A 17,643-nucleotide genomic window follows, 5' to 3' on the forward strand; every position below is an offset into this window, starting at 1 on the left:
GCCCAGTCTGTGTGTTCCAGCTGAGGATGAACAGGAACCTTCTTGTTTCAGCTCTCATGATCTAAACAAGTGTCCTTTTCATGGTCTATTTAGTGCCATGTTTTCCACATTTTTGTGCTTTTGGTTGGTGATTTTGCTATTTAAACCCTCCCCCCCACAGACACTGTACTGAGGTGCTGGCTAGTGTCCTAGGTGCAAGTCAGAATGAATCAACAACATATATTAAATAAATTAACTTTAAACTGAGGTTGTGTATTGATCAGTTGACAGAAAGGTTGTGACCAAAATTCACAGGAACTTGGTTCTTCATTCCCTTAAGATCAATAGTTCAGTATTTGCTAATTCAAAGTTCAAGAAAACCTAATAGAATGTAACTACTGCAAATGAGATTTGACTGTGTGTGTGTGTGTGTGTGTGTGTATAGATAGATATATAGATAGATTGAAACAGGGTTTTTGTAGATTGAAACAGGGTTTTTGTACTGTATTTGAGGTATAATTTTCAGAGTTAAATTACCTGATTGTAAATATTTAGTTCAGTAAGTTTTGACAATTATATACTATTTGTCCACTATATAAAAACTATACCTATTAGTATAGTCACCATAGAAGATCCTCTTGTGTTTCTCTTCAGTAAATTTTTTGCAAGATAATTCTGTCACTGAAAACTACTTTTGCCTCTTCTTGGATCTCAGAAATGAAAGCATACATTTTGTATTTTTCTATATCTGGCTTTTTTCACAAACTGTGATTTTTGTGACTCATACATGTTGTTGTATCTATTGTATAAATAGTTTAGTCCTTTTTAATGAGCAGTAGTCTGTCACATTAATGTGCCACAATATCTTTATCCATTGTCCTATTAGTGAATTTTAGTTTTGTACCAAATTATTTACTATTTTAGTTCACCATTCTTATAGACTATGTTGAACAATCTTCATGAATCTATTACTCAATTTATGTTTTCTTTTGTGAAGTGTCAATTCAAGTATTTTTGCACGTATTTTATTTTTCACTATTGATTCATAGTTCTTTACATACTAATATGTCCTCTAAGAGATATATGTATTGTGAATATCTTGCCCCAAGTTGTTACATGCACCATCATCTTCTTTATGGAGTTTTTTGATAAGAAATTGCCAATGTTATTAAGTTCAGTTTAGCAATATTTTTATGATTAATTCTTTCCATGTTCTAAATAAGAAATCTTTCCCTACTCCAAGAGTCTTAAGGCAATTCATATTTCCTTTTACAATCTTTATGACTCTGCCTGTTATGATTAGGCCTACAGTACATATTCAATTCATTTTTGTGTGTGGAGTGAATGATGAGTAATTTGTTTTCCCATAGGGTATCCATTTTTGAGCACCATTTATTAAAAACAATAGAAACTTTGCTTTCTTTAAAAGAACTGAACTATCTCTTTTTAAAAATACTAATAGATTATTTGTCTATTTCTAGCCATTTTTTGTTCCATTGATCTGATTGCTTATGCTCTGTTTCTCCAGAAAGACTCTTTATGTAATTAATAAATATTTTAACTGATGTTAATCTATTCCACATGCATGCGATCATAAGTCTCAACATCCAAACAAGATTTTGGATGGGGTATTAATCTTGTCCTCTGTGAGGCAACAATAAGACATATAATCTAATACTGAAAGTTTCACTTCTTTTTCAGACATTATGTTTATTGTTTCATTTCTTTGCTCTAATGTATGGGCTAGGACTTCAGTACAATGTTGAATAGAAAGGATTAAAGTGGAATCTTTCTAAATATGATGTTATCTGAGTCTTTTTTAAAAAATAGATGCCCTTTATAAAATTGATAAAATGCCACCCTATTCCCAAATTGCTGAGGTGTTTTATCTTAAATAGATGTTCAATTTGGCCAAATACATTTTTGAAATTTATTGTAATAACTCTTTTTTAAATTTCTGATTCCACTTTATGAATGACTTTTTACCATTTATTCTTTGTGTTATTTATAGTAATTGCTCTAGAGATTACACCATGTAACTTAATTTCCACAGTTTATACTCAAATGATAATATATTATTTTACAAAAATGCAAGAACCTTATATTAGTAGATACTATATAATCTCTATATATCTGCAATGATTCTATTTCCAAATTAGTGTACATTCTGAGGGCCTAGGGGTGACAACTTTAACATATGAATTTAGTATGACATGACACTCAGATTTCCTGCCACACACCCATTCTTCAGAGAATTGATACAAGACGCTCATTGCAGTCTTGTAGAGACTTGGAGGACTGCATTTCTTTCAGCACTCTTGCCCTGTCCCCATCTTTTGGCTGGCTATCTATCACCTTTTAATTAGAGGATGACCTCTATAACTATTGGAGAGATATTTCTGACATCTCACTTACCCTTCTCCAGCATTCAATGGGCAGCTGCCTTGTACTCAAAAAAGGCTCTCTGCCTTCAGTTTGGGGGAATAGTCATGTACCTAGGAGTGCTATCCTGTCCCGTTCCTCCCCCCAACCCCCATGCCTGCCCACCAAAGAAGATGGTTGCCTTCCACTTGATTAGAATCTTGTCAGCCACTAGGGTATGGGAACCATATATAGTGAGCTTTTCCTCATTTTGAAACTCTACTAGGAATAAAATCAGCAATGGTCATCACTTTTCTCCTAGGAAGGGCATGCCATTTTCTGGAATTTAGTTCACTTAGATTTTTTTTTTTTTTGCATCTTCACCCCTCTGATTTTTGTAAAACTGATTTTTTGCTTATATGTCTTGTTATAAGTTTGGTAGAAATATTCTATTGTGATTTTAAAATTCTAATCAGTATGGAGTCCCTCCATTATGTCTTTCTTGACAGGCGTCACATAGAAAATGCAAGACTGTTGCCTTAAACAACTCCAGTGATGCCATTCCCATCATAGTCTATGTAAATATTGTCCTCTGGAACCATACAGTTCTCAAAACACATGGCTGGACATACTGTTCCAGCCAGCAAGTGCTTCAGTGTTAACAGGTCTCATTCAAGAAAGCCTGAGTCAGTTCTGTGTAGTGACTATGAGGTGGGAGAGAATTGAAATAATTTATTTGAATGATTCAAGCCTTGCGTATTCTCACTGGAAACTTTTCTTGCCTGAGTGAAGAAATAAAAAGTATTTTAATCTGATGGGCTCTAGTGTATTTTCTTGGGAGAACTTGACATGATATAACACAGAGTGATAAGAAGCCTGCCACCTAATGCTTAGCTTCTGAAGTGAGCAACACATTTCTAATAACCCAAGGCAATTAAGGTAGTCAACAACTTTACCTCAACTTCCACAGAATCAAAAACCAAAGTTCGTTTCTGAACAATCACCAGCTTTCCTCAGTTTGACAGAGATAAAATCAAATAGATGTGAATTCTCTTTTAAGATTCTTTTAAACAATAAAGTAGTTTTCTGTAGGGTTTATCAGATGGTAGATTAAAGACATGAAAAAGAGTAATTTGAAAGTCTGTAATTCTATGCTTTTCAATATTTTAGGATCTAAGCACTTTCCTTCCTTAGTTGGACTAGGATATATTAATTGCAGTGCCAAACTTTGTGTAAGAATGCCCTCTGTCTATAAATAATTTAGAAAATTTTTTTAAATTTAAAAAATCATGTAACTCTTGTGTTGTCACTTTAATATCCAATGAAAGTATTATTTGTATTTTTTTTTTGAGGTACACGGGCCTCTCACTGTTGTGGCCTCTCCCATTGTGGAGCACAGGCTCCGGACACGCAGGCCCAGCGGCCACGGCTCACGGGCCCAGCCGCTCCACAGCACGTGGGATCTTCCCAGACCGGGGCATGAACCCGTGTCCCCTGCATCGGCAGGCGGACTCTCAACCACTGCACCACCAGGGAAGCCCATTTTTTTTCCTTTAAAAAATTTAATTTTCCAGGGCCTCCCTGGTGGCGCAAGTGGTTGAGAGTCTGCCTGCCGATGCAGGGGATGCGGGTTCGTGCCCCGGTCTGGGAGGATCCCATATGCCGCGGGGCGGCTGGGCCCGTGAGCCATGGCCGCTGAGCCTGTGCGTCCGGAGCCTGCGCGTCCGGAGCCTGTGCTCCGCGACGGGGGAGGCCACAACAGTGAGAGGCCCGCATACCGCAAAAAAAAAAAAAAAAAAAAAAAAAAAAAATTTAATTTTCCAAAAGAAAAATAATTCTTCTATATTTCATACTGATTTAATGATGAAAACATCATTTTAAAAGAGTAAAATTATTAGTATGGTAATGTTTTATTCTAATCTCTGGAAATAAATCCTCTTTTTCTTTCTTCTTACATAAGATACTTAAAAACAACTAAAATTCAAATAGTTATTTTGATATCTAGTTTCAAGAAGTGTATTATTAGAAAATTCAAAGTGATTATATGAAATTATATAGCCTATCTATCATCTTAACTTGTCCACATTAGTACAGTTCTAAAGATTCTGCTAATACAATATCTTATAAAACTGCAGAAAAAATGAAAGAGGTGTATTAACAAATAGATATATAGATAAATAAATATTATTACCCTAAAATATGTTGAGAAAAAACACCCCAAAAAAGATAAGTATAATTTTATATAATAATCTTTATATACTCTGTTACATATCTCTAAAGACCAGCTTATAAATTTTTAAAAGCCAAAGTTAAATATATTTGTCCTTTTTCAGTAGATCTACAGGCATATTTATGAAATAAAGTGCAAGTTATTGCTCTAATGTCTGAATACTACAGGAAGAAAACAATATAACTTCATATTTTTACATTTTTAAACATCCAGGACACACACACGCAGACACACACACTTGCACACTTAAGCACACAAAGACCTATACCCGAATCTATGGCCAATTAATTGAAACTAAAAATAAGACAAAGGACATAAGCTAGAGTGACAATCTATTTCAACTTCATTGTTATGAAAATTTTTTCAATAACATGGTCATTATTTTTGACACTTTTGGGCTTCAGCTAAATGAATTTGTATTCTAAAGATTCTGCCTTTTGGTAGAGATGATTCATTAATAATAGTGAAATAGACAATATATATTACATGGAAAAATCAAACCACTTACAAATTATTTAAAACAGACAAAGTTTCCCTTTGTTTTTGAATGTGATATGGTTTCCACTTTTTCTTTCTTTGCATGGTGCTGAACTGTATTTTTTGTTTTATTCACATCTTAAAAAAAGATTAGTTAATACATAATACATAACAAAGTACTCTCATAATGGCATTAGACACCAACTGAGTATTATTACAAATAAATGATAAATTTGTAGGATAGTACATTATACAGCACATCAATTAGTATGTGAAACTGTGTTCTAATTCAATCAACAGAACACAGACCACACTTAATTTTTCTATATTTTATCTTTACTTTTAAGCATAAATAAAACATAGTACCTTTCAAATTGTTGAAGTAATGTAAATCACCTTAAAACATGCCATAAACATTACTGTGGGACAGTCAGGCTCTAAATTGTTTTCCAACAGTGGAGAAGTTTTTGTTTATTTTGCAATGTGAATGTATATCTTAATATTGATCTTTTTAAAAAATATTTTCTTTTTTTTGACAGTTTTTGCTTTATTTATTTATTTATTTATGGCTGTGTTGGGTCTTCGTTTCTGTGCGAGGTCTTTCTCTAGTTGTGGCAAGCGGGGGCCACTCTTCATCGCGGTGCGCGGGCCTCTCACTGTCGCGGCCTGTCTTGTTGCGGAGCATAGGCTCCAGACGCGCAGGCTCAGTAGCCGTGGCTCACGGGCCCAGTTGCTCTGCGGCATGTGGGATCTTCCCGGACCAGGGCTCAAACCTGTGTCCCCTGCATTGGCAGGCGGACTCTCAACCACTGCGCCGCCAGGGAAGCCCTTAATATTGATCTTGAATCTACTTTTAGGAGTACACCAAGGCTCTAATTTTCTTAAGTATCATGAATGTATTGCTCCTATCGATGAGGTCTGTGATTTTTACTTATTGTAATGTGCATTCTTTCCACTGGCCATGGAGAATAAATCCTTACACTGCTTGCATTTAAATTCTAAGTAATCCATTTGTTCACTCTATTCAACTTTAATATACTTTACTGAACACTTATGAGTTTTGATTTTGCAAACAACAATAAAGAAAATTTGACTGGAATGTATCCCTTTTTAAAACAATGTGTAGATTTCTCTACATTTTCAAAAGAAAATTTGATTATGTTTTTATTTAACCTCATCATATACATGTTGAGAGCTGCTCTTTCACTACACACATTCGAACAGGTTATTTGGTGAAAGTTTGTTTAATTGAAGTTAACATAATTATATTAAAGCTTCTTTCTGTCTACTTTGTTTCCTCCTTTTCTGAAGCCCAAAGGTCAGAATGATTTTAATTAATTTGCAATCACTGTCATCAGCTAAGAGCTATACAGTAAGAGATAAGAATACCTAAGGTCCATTGACTGATGAAATTGTGACTAAAATTCATTTTCCAAAGAGGTCAAAATATTTCAAAATCTGGTCTAGCTGAGGCTGTCTCTTATTTTCTTTCAGAAAATAAGTAAAATCTGTGCATTCCTTTTTCATTCTTGTTATTCCTACATTCTCTTGCAAATGTTCATCTTTCTTTCATATTTAAGGTCTCTTTTCTAATTTTGTGACATCTTTCTTCAATACAACACAAAGCTTATCCATAACATTTTTTCAGCAACCAAGAATTCATTTACTTTCATCACTGGTTTTTAAGTCTTATATACATGGAAGTAGAAAACATCCTGAATGTAATAATGTACTTTGAAGATTGTAAGAAAAGACTGTGATGAATACCTTTGGTTTTGACTGGTTACAACTCCTTAAATTCCATCCTAAGAAATTCATTGTCTAGGTTAACGTGTGTTTTCTTACAAACTGCAAATATTTTGTGATTGGCAATATTTTGATTAGTCAACCTGCTAACGTTAATGCAAAAGTTTTTAAAGAGTTTTAAACACAAAGCTGAGGTTACCATTTTTAACATAGTACTGAAATTATCAAAATTAGAGAAATAAATTATACTATAAATAGAAAATCTATGGAAAACTCAGAATTGAGTAACAAAGAGTTAACATGTCATAAGGCTTTCTTCTGTTTTTAAACACTGATAATTCCATTCCAAACATATTGCTTAGTTTTTATGCACTGATTTGTTAAACAGGCTTTAATGAATTCTTACACAAGTAAACCAGGCCAAGCACCCTCTTTGAAACTTCAGAGACAAAGATAATAAAGTTATGCTACCATATCATTGTACACTCATTTAATCCTCACAAAAATCCTGTTAGTTTTGTGTGATTATTATGTATTAGTATGCTATGACTGCTGAAACAAACTACCACAACCTGGGTGTTTAAACAACAGACTTTTTTTTTTTTTTTTTTTTGACTCACAATTCTGGAGGCTAGTAATCTGACATCAAGGTGTCAGCAGGGTGGGTTATTTCTGACGGCTGTAAGGAAGACTTGGTTCTGTGTCTCTCCTGTAGCTTCTGCTAGTTTTCTGGGATAATGAGGAGTTCTTAGGTCATCTGTGTTTGCTAATTGCCTTTATACAAAGGAAAAGTGAACATTCTAGTATCTTCATGACAGAACATAGGTTGACAACTTGGAGAAGAGGTGGCCAAAGAAGTTAGGTTCCTACCCTCTCAGAGACTAGGAGATAGGGGGTGCTAATTTCCTGGGTGATTACATTTCAAAGGAGTGGTTCCCAGGTCCTTGAGAAAGACAGTTCTGGGTTATAAAACTAGCAGGAGACTCCTTTAAAGATTTTACATCTCAAAAGGTCAGGCGAAGGATTTACAGTTGTACGTTTTCTAAAGTAAATGGTCTAAAGAAAGGGAGATCTGAGCCTTCAGGCAGGAAGAAGGCTGCCCAAAGTTTGACCAAGCTCAGAGGCTGTCTCGGTCACTTGTTTGGTATCATTAGTAGTGTAACCTCCAAGATAAAAGTAAGTTCCTTGAAGGAAAGAATTTATCTGTCTTGTACAAGATTTCATCCAGAAGATACAGCACAGTATCTGGCTCAAAAACAAAAAACAAAAAACTATAAACCGCTGTTGGTGGAATGAATGGAATGTATTTAATAATGCTTTCCTGGAATAAGCTTTCAGTTCATATTTACAAAGGAGTCAATGAAATTGTCTAGAGTAAGAGAGCAGTCATGATTGTTGTTTTTTGGATTTCTCTGATTTCAGTACTATTCAGGTTCTACTATATCTCCATAAAGTCTTTTCTGCAATGATGTTTACTTACCACAAAAGACTTAACCTCTATATTTAAGTAGAGGGATTTTAAGTGCTCTTTGAAAATTGGTCCTCTTTTTTATGTGTTGCAGAGTATCTTACACTAAATTGTTGCCTGAGGACGTTTGCTTGTTTGTTTCATTTATTCTCTGTTTGCTGAATACCACACCTAATGTCTATAAATTAAGCATTTCGTGCCCTTTATGGTCACTGTTTTGCTTACTTTGCATTCTTCTTGATATGCAGTGAAAAAGGGAGTTGTTTCCTATTTCTTTGAGGTCTAAGCGGAAAATGAACTTTTCCCACTTGGAAGAAAATACACAGTCAAAACTTGCTATTTTGGCATCAGGATATGCTCCCAGTAGTGTTTTCTCTATGGTCACTTTGTATTCATGTCACATCCTTGCAAATTATATAATTTGTCCAAATTGGGCTCTCTTCAGCTGTGTAGCACATAAGAGAAGTTAGGATTTTTCCTCCTATGAAGTGACTTTGATACTATATGCATTATTTACAAAATACCATGTTCTCTAAAATGAAATCTTCTAAATAAATTTAATCCGTTGTTTTTAGTCATTTTTTTTCCCTTCAGTAATTGTGCCATGTTATGCGACCTGACTTCTTTCCCTCTTTCACCCATCATGTTCCCCACCCAGGGACAGACAAAGCCCAAGTAATAAGTGCCAGCTACGTGTCTAGAAACTGAATTTGCAAGACAGGAAATAATTTAATTTCCCTGATTGACAAGAGTGTTTGTTGGCTTCTTTTGTTTAAATTTGTGTTTTGCATCCTTTTGATCTCAATATTTGGTTAACATTTAAAACTAAGTCTTAGTATTACTCTCTTTGCTATGCTGTCAGACATGATTGTAGTGTCTAAAATCAGGGGAGACATGTGTAAGGACAGGGAAAGCAATGATTCCATTCTGGTAAAACAGCAGTTATGGGCAAACTACAAAAAGGGAAAAAGAAGATAGCTGCTTGTAATTCCAATCTCTGCTGCTCAACCAAGCAGACTGAAGGTATCTGCTGGATATGAAAGCAACCACTAGCTATATCACTTTGAGCTACCAAGAGGGAATCATCCTTTTGAAAAAAATAGGAAATAAGAAAAATTGCTTTGAGGGCTTGGAAAGGAGAAATAACACAAGTATCAGTTGCTATGTAAAAAAAAGAATTGTTGTACAATAAAAATTACTTTTAAAGAGACTATGGCTTGTCATAATGCTTTTTGAAATTCACTTTATTTTTATTAAATGAAAATACAGTACTAAAATAATATAAGTCAAATATTTCAAAAATATCAAATACCATTGCTACATAATTATACAGGACTTAAATGAGATAGCATATAAAATAATAAAAGCTCTAATAAATACAACTATTTCTCTTTTTCTGCCTCTCTGCATGAGTTCTAGCAAATCCTTTGCTATGCATTTTTCATTTCTAATATTATTCATTACCTTTTCTATGTTGGCTTTTCTAACCCTAAAAGACAAGTTTCCAATAGACCTTGACATATTTTTACTTTCATTTAAGAGGGATAAATGTTCCAGCATGCATAAATGATGGAAATTAATTTCATCTAAATGCTCTTTGGCTAGCTATCTGGAAATGTAAATATTCCTACTGTAAATTTTGTTGTTAAAGGTTTTTCTTTACTAGTGGGAGCTCTGACCAGATTGTAAGAAAGCAACAAAGTCCTACTGAAAAAAAAGCAATCTGCTTTCTTTATCTAACTATCCATGAGTATCAGATGCATCACTGCATTAACAGGGAAATCTACCCACCTTTCACAAAGGTTTTCTTTGTAGCTTTGCACTAATGTCAAGTGATGGAGAGATGATCACATTTGATGAGTAAGATTAAGCCCTAGAATGAGGTCTATGAATGATGATGAGCATTGTGCATCCAGCAGGGAATTTACTACTGCAAAGTTAAACTTGAGGCACACTTTTGGTCCCACAGACAAAACAAAACAAAAGCTACAGATTTTTAAATAGGTGAACTTTCATTACTGATTCCATATGACTTATATATTTTGATTTCTAGTCTATTTCATGAAATATAACGCTGATCTTTTTCTTTTCCTATCTATTTTATTGATACATAAGTTATATAAAACAAAGTACACTTTTCCCTCTGCATTTCAATGAGTCTGGGCAGGTACCAACACTCACATAGACACCCCCTCAATCTCTTTATACAAGATGTCCATAAACCCAAAAAGTTTCACTGTGCCACTGATACCGAGTAGGGCCCTGTGGGCTCCTGGGCACAATGCCTTTCTGTGTCCCTGATTTCTCTGATTACCGGAAATAGCCTTCATTCAGCCTCCATGACTTTCCCTGAGTTCCAACGGGCAGATTCAAGCAGTTGTTAATTACAGAAGGGAGGGGATATGAGACAAGGGAGAAACACAGTTGGGAGAAAAAATAGTTCAGACTTGGGGCAAGGTCCTTGTTCCCCATCAATGAACATGCACAACAATATCTTTGAGTTGTTTTGCAGGTACTGAAACCCCCTCCAGGTAGGAAAAGTTAACGATTAATGATGGTATGCTACGCATAAGCACGTAGACCCCAGACCAGTTGAAACAAGAACGTTGATGATGCTGACTCCCACTTACCTCACCACCAACCAATCAGAAAAATGTCCACGAGCTGATCATGCATTCTTTGAACCATTACTGCAAAAACTTCTCACTACTCTCTCCAAGGGGGACACAGTTTCTAGAGGTGCTAGCCTGCTGTGTTCCCTCTTTTCCTGGCAAAGAAATAAAGCTACTCTTTCTCTTTCCTCCTAAATTCTGTCTCTGTATTTCTATTCGGCACCAGGGTACAGAAACCAAGTTTTGGCAACACCACAATGCAGTCAATTCCACCCCCACCAGACCAACGCTAATCTGTGTTCTGCCATTATTGATTTGTTTCCCCTTTTTTTAGCATTTTATATAAAGAGAAGCATATTATAAAAGCTCTTGGGGCTTTCCTGGTGGCCAGTGGTTAAGAACCCGCCTGCCAATGCAGGGGACATGGGTTTGAGCCCTGGTCCGGGAAGATCCCACATGCTGTGGAGCAACTAAGCCTGGGCACCATAACTACTGAGTCTGCGGTCTAGAGCCTGCGAGCCACAACTACTGAGCCTGCATGACACACCTACCAAAGCCCGTGCACCTAGAGCCCATGCTCCGCAATGAGAAGCCACCACAGTGAGAAGGCCACGCACTGCAATGAAGGGTAGCCCCTGCTCGCCGCAACTAGAGAAAGCCCGCACACAGCAATGAAGACCCAATGAAGCCAAAGATAAATTAAAAAAAAAAAAAAAAAAGCTCTTTCATTCCTGAATTCTTATACCCAGCACAGTATTTTGGAGATTCATCAAAAATAATTCTGCAAAATGAATAATGCACTTCTTTTTATTACTACCTTATATTTCATCATATTAATACACCAAGATGTGTTTATTTACTCACCTGACATGAACATTTGTACTCTTTTCAATTTGGGTGAATATGGATAAAGCTGTTATGAACATTTGTGTATGAGTTCTAGGGTGAATGTAAGTTTTCATTATCCTTGGGTAAATACTTAGGAATAAAATCATTGGGTCAGATAGCAAATGTAAGTTAAACTTTATAGGACACTGTACAATTATTTTCCAAAGTGGAAACCAGCAGTGTATGAGAGCAACAGTTGCTTCACACCCACCTGAATATCTAGAATTGTCAAACATTTAAGAAATGTTAGCCATTAGTGGGTGTAGACATCGTCTAGTGGTAGTTCATTATATTTTCATTTCCTTGATGACTAATGGTACTGAGCACCTTTTCATGTGGTTATTTGGTTTTTAAATACTTTTATTGTGAAGTGTCTGCTATAATCTTTTTGAAGTTTTTAAAACTGGATTGTTTGTCACCTTATTTAGGATTTGTAATACTTCTTTAGGTATTCTTAATATAAATCCTCTCACAGATATATGTATTGTAAATATAATTTCATAGTCTGTGGCTTGCCTTTTGATTACATTTTTAAAAGGTAATAAATAAATTTTAACTGTTTAAGCAGTCTCAAATGTACAGCAAAATTGGAAGTAGAATTATAAAAACTTTCTTTTCCAGAATCAATTTAGTGCAATTTGCTGACCTGATGCACCGCCATCCCTGAAAGCGTTAGTGTGTATTTCATAAAAACAAGAACATACTCCTAAATAACCAAAATAGGACCATCAAAATAAGGATATGAATACTCATATATTACTAATATATATATAATCCTATGACCCCATTCAAGTTTCTTCAATTATCCCCAAAAGTTCTTTATAGTAAAATAATCCAGAAAGGAACGATCACTGCATTCAGTTGTCTTTTATCCTTAATCTACTTTCATCTGGATATGTTCCTCAGTCTTTTTTTTTTTTTTTTTTTTTTTTTTTTTTTTTGCTGTACGCGGGCCTCTCACTGTTGTGGCCTCTCCCGTTGCGGAGCACAGGCTCCGGACGCGCAGGCTCAGCGGCCATGGCTCACGGGCCCAGCCGCTCCGCGGCATATGGGATCCTCCCAGACCGGGGCACGAACCCGTATCCCCTGCATCGGCAGGCGGACTCTCAACCACTGCGCCACCAGGGAGGCCCGGTTCCTCAGTCTTGACTTGACTTTTATGACCTTGATATTTTTGAAGATTATATGCTGGTGATTTATAGAATGTCACTTTTAAAATGTTTCTTCATTATTAGATTCAGGTTATTTATGAATTTTTGAGTGAGGTTTCAGAGAAGTAATACTGTGTTCTTCTCATTGCATCCTATCAGGTGGCGCATGATTTCAATTTGTCCTAATACAGGTGGCATTCAGTCTGATCACTTAAGATAGTGCCTGCCAGGATCTCCACTGCAAAGCTACTCTTTCACTTTCTGTAAATAATATGTATTTTGGGAGAGAGGTATTTGAAAAATATGTATATATTCCATGCCTCATCAAATTTTCAATTTATTTATTGGTTGATTTATATAAGTATGGACTAATTATTTCCTATTTTATTCACTGGGTAATAATACAATACCAACAGTATTTCTTTTTTTTTTTTTTTTTTTTTGCGGTATGCGGGCCTCTCACTGTTGTGGCCTCCCCCGTTGCGGAGCACAGGCTCCGGACGCGCAGGCTCAGCGGCCATGGCTCACGGGCCCAGCCGCTCCGCGGCATATGGGATCCTCCCAGACCGGGGCACGAACCCGTATCCCCTGCATCGGCAGGCGGACTCTCAACCACTTGCGCCACCAGGGAGGCCCCCAACAGTATTTCTTATGATGCTGAAATTGTCCTAGATTTGTAGGGGTCTCGTTTTGAAGATTGCATCTGTGTGATTTTGACATGCTCCAATCATCTTTTAAATACATCCCTTTTCCTGACACAATATATTATGAGTTCATCTTGTATTTCCTCATGCCAACCCTTGACTCAGCCAGTTGTGCAAGGAACCCTTGTTCCCTATAGCATATAATGGTATTTAGAAACCAAACAAACCGTCCACCAAAATGCCTTGGGGAAGAGACACTCTAATAGCAGTAGGCAACTGTGTTAGTCTTCTCTTTCCAGGCAACATATTACCAAAAAAAATGTGTGCCTTAAACTCACACAAATTTATTATCTCATAGTTTCCATAGGTCATATGTCTGAGTGTGGGTTAGCTGGGTCCTCTGCTCAGGGGCTCATCAGGCTGAAATCAAGATGTCAGCTGGGGCTCTGATTCTCAGCTGTGGTTCAGTGAGTGACCTCTTCCAAGCTCACCAATTGTTAGCTAGAATTCATTTCCTCCTAGCTATATGATGAGTCTCTGGATTCAGGCTAGCTTTCAGCCACAGATTACTCTTAGCTCCAGAAGCTGTCTGCAGTGGCCCCATAGGCAGTTCACAATATGGTATTTTGCTTTCTTTCAGGCCAGCAGGAGTTTTTTTCTCTCTAACTCTTCACCTTCTTTTAAGGCTTTGCTGAGTAGTCCAGGTCCACCCAAGATAATCTCCCTTTTGATAAACTCAACCAGTTAGTAACCTAATATCAAGAGTGATGTCCCATTATACCTATCATTCCCACCACAATCAAGGGGAGGATATTGTACATGGTGTGTGTACTAGGGGCCAGGAATCTTGGGGGCCACCTTAGAATTCTGCCTGTCACTGAACCTAATGCCCAGATCTTAGGTTTTTTTACTTTCATTTTTGTCTCCTATTACATTCGTATTTTCTTTTAATCCTTGTGCATACTCATCATATCTGTTTTTTCAACTTTTATTATGAAAAGTTTCAAATATAGAGCACAGTTGAAAGAATTGTACCATAAATATCCTTATATCTACCATTTACTATTAACATTTTTACTATTCTTGATATATAACATATATCTCTATCTTACTCTCTACTTATTCATCCAAAAATCCATCTTAATTTTTGATGCAACTCAATGGAATTTTCAGATTTCATTATACTCTAGTCTAAAACCATTAGTAGGCATAGCACTAACTAGAGCTCAATATTTATTTGCAATTATTACTTTTGATATAAAGTCACTATATAATTCTATTCATGAGTCCTAAGTATGAACTCACTGAGTTCTGACAAATGCAAACACCTGTGTAACCCAAAAGGCTAGCCTAGGTGTATGGGATCCCAGTAATTATTATTTCTATATAAACAAATTGAATCACCTTAAATTACTGTCACAAACATTCCAGCTGCCCAATATTGTACAATTCTATTAAAAAAATATCTCTCTGGCTAGGCCAGTACAATAATTCACTCATCATGTTACTGGTCCACAGGGCCTCAAGACAACCACATTACACAAGTTTAGGAGATCCTTGGGTTATCTATTCAATCTCATACATAGGTAAAAGGTTGTAAAGCCCCCCCACCCCCCCAAAAAATAGAAAAAGAAATAGGGATCAGGGTTCACACAGATTTAGATTGGGGTTTGAATCACCTTACCCAAATGGTTGTGCTGTACCCATGGGACTTAGATCCCAGACTTTATCTAGAGAAATTTTAAAAAGGCATTCCAAAGTGTGGGCCTACTGAGGCATAGAGTCTGAGGCAGGGCCCTACTTGCTCAGTATAAAGACAGTACTGACAATCCTAATCCCTATAAAAATATGAAACTCTATTGTGCCTAAGAAGTTTCCTTTTAGCCCTTCTCAATGGTTGCCCACTCCACCCCAGAGAAGCAATTGCTATTCTGATTTTTTTTTGACCAAGATTTAATTTTGTCTGTTCCCTACTTAATATAAATGGAATCATATGTTGTCTAATTTTTGTATAAGTCTTCTTACATACAGCATAATATTTTAGAAATTAATTCAAGTTTTTACTTGCATGAACGTATGAATATATCACTTTTTTTTTTTTTTTTTTTTTTTTGCAGTACGCGGGCCTCTCACTGTTGTGGCCTCTCCCATTGCGGAGCACAGGCTCCGGACGCGCAGGCTCAGCGGCCACGGCCCACGGGTCTAGCCATCCGTGGCATGTGGGATCTTCCCAGACCGGGGCATGAACACGCATCCCCTGCATCGGCAGGCGGACTCTCAACCACTGCGCCACCAGGGAAGCCCTCTAGCCGTTCTTTGACTAACAGTTTACTATATGTATGAAAAGTTTATTTATATTATTGATATTGCATCATCCTTACAAATTTACCAAACTGTTTTTGGCCTAGACTACTGTATTTTAAAATAAACTACTCTCCCTCTTCTCTGACTCCAATATTTAAAATAAATAAAATTTTGAACTAAGTAAGACTGTCAACCATAAATATATTTTTTTCACAAGTTATTTTGGACATAGAAATGAGTTTCTCATTATTTTAACTTATGATATGTGTTCATTACTCGTCTTTTTTTGGAGTGTCCTGCCTGGATAATGCATCATGTCTGAAAAACTCAGTCTGAGATGTCGTCTTAGTTAACCAGAAGACAAAATCAGCCTCACTCTCTTCATGGATTTTGAACTTTCTCTTCACACTTCTGACACAATTGCTTTATGTTTATGCATAAATATTCTTCTCCTCAAGAAAAATTGTCAAACGAGATGTGTTTAAATAATTCAAATAAAATTTAAAATTAATACCAGTGATTATATTTATAATGAATGTTCATGTTGATATTTCATTTTCTTAATTTCTTTCATTTTAATTTCTTGAAAAGGAAAATTTTTTTTTTTATTTTACAAATTTAATCAGTTATACATATACATATGTTCCCATATCCCCTCCCTTTTGCGTCTCCCTCCCACCCTCCCTATCCCACCCCTCCAGGCGGTCACAAAGAACCGAGCTGAAAATTTTTAAAGTAAAATTTAGAAGTTCATAATCCTACACTTGTACTCAGTTTTCACTTTTGGAATATAGCTATATAGAATAGCTATATTCTATTGAGTAGAAATTGGAATGTGTGATTGGATATTGAAAATTGTCAGTACCCATATTTATTTATGGAATAACCTCAAGCATTCAACATAAATATGTGGTAAATGTAGAAAAAAGGAAATGGGAACAACACGGAATTGCATTGCTATTAATCTACGTAATGTCATTTGAATCATATCTAAATGGTTTCTTAGTACTTGATACTATCACCCTGACCCTATAAACAAATAAAAGCTAAAATGATTAAGTAATCCTTAATTCTAATTACAGATGATTCATTCCTTCTGACTTTGTGTTTAGTGACAAACACATGCTAGATAATTCTGGGTGTCAAAAAAGTCAAAATTTATATCATTTCCACTTGCTCAAATATTCCCTCAAATAAATTTACTCCATCTGTTCTTCAGGCTCACAGGTAAGCTACAGTGTTCATAATGGAGTTTGAATACATATCCTAGTAGTAAAAGGTTGGCCTGAGCAAACTTTAAGAGGAAATAAATATAAATTTAATGGTCATTTTAGTGCTAATTACTATTGTACTTGCAGAACCTGAATTCATCTCAAGAGTAATGTTTTCCTGTTATTACAATATTTTATTCCTCAACTATCAACCCTTTTAATCTTGATATACCTAATTTTTATGGTGTCATCAAAGGAAGTACACTTTATGTCACTTTTCTGCCTTAAGGAGAACAGATATTATTATTAAAACACAACTGTTTTCACACATTGCTACTCACTGCTTCCTAAAGGTTCACATTTCCACACACTGCTGACCACCCTCATTCTGTAATTTGAAATAGGAGACCAACGTGGATGTAATAATAAGCAAAGGGGAGAAATTCACTGTTAACTGACACAGAGAAGTTTCCACCCTCAGCATTAGCTATGTAATATAGTAGCTTGGAGGGCAATGGATGTAGAGAGAAGTGAGAGCAATCAGCTGGCTTTCATTCAGTGAGATGGAAGAC

This window comes from Mesoplodon densirostris, chromosome 6, assembly GCF_025265405.1.
Source record: "Mesoplodon densirostris isolate mMesDen1 chromosome 6, mMesDen1 primary haplotype, whole genome shotgun sequence".
Lineage (NCBI taxonomy): Eukaryota > Metazoa > Chordata > Mammalia > Artiodactyla > Ziphiidae > Mesoplodon > Mesoplodon densirostris.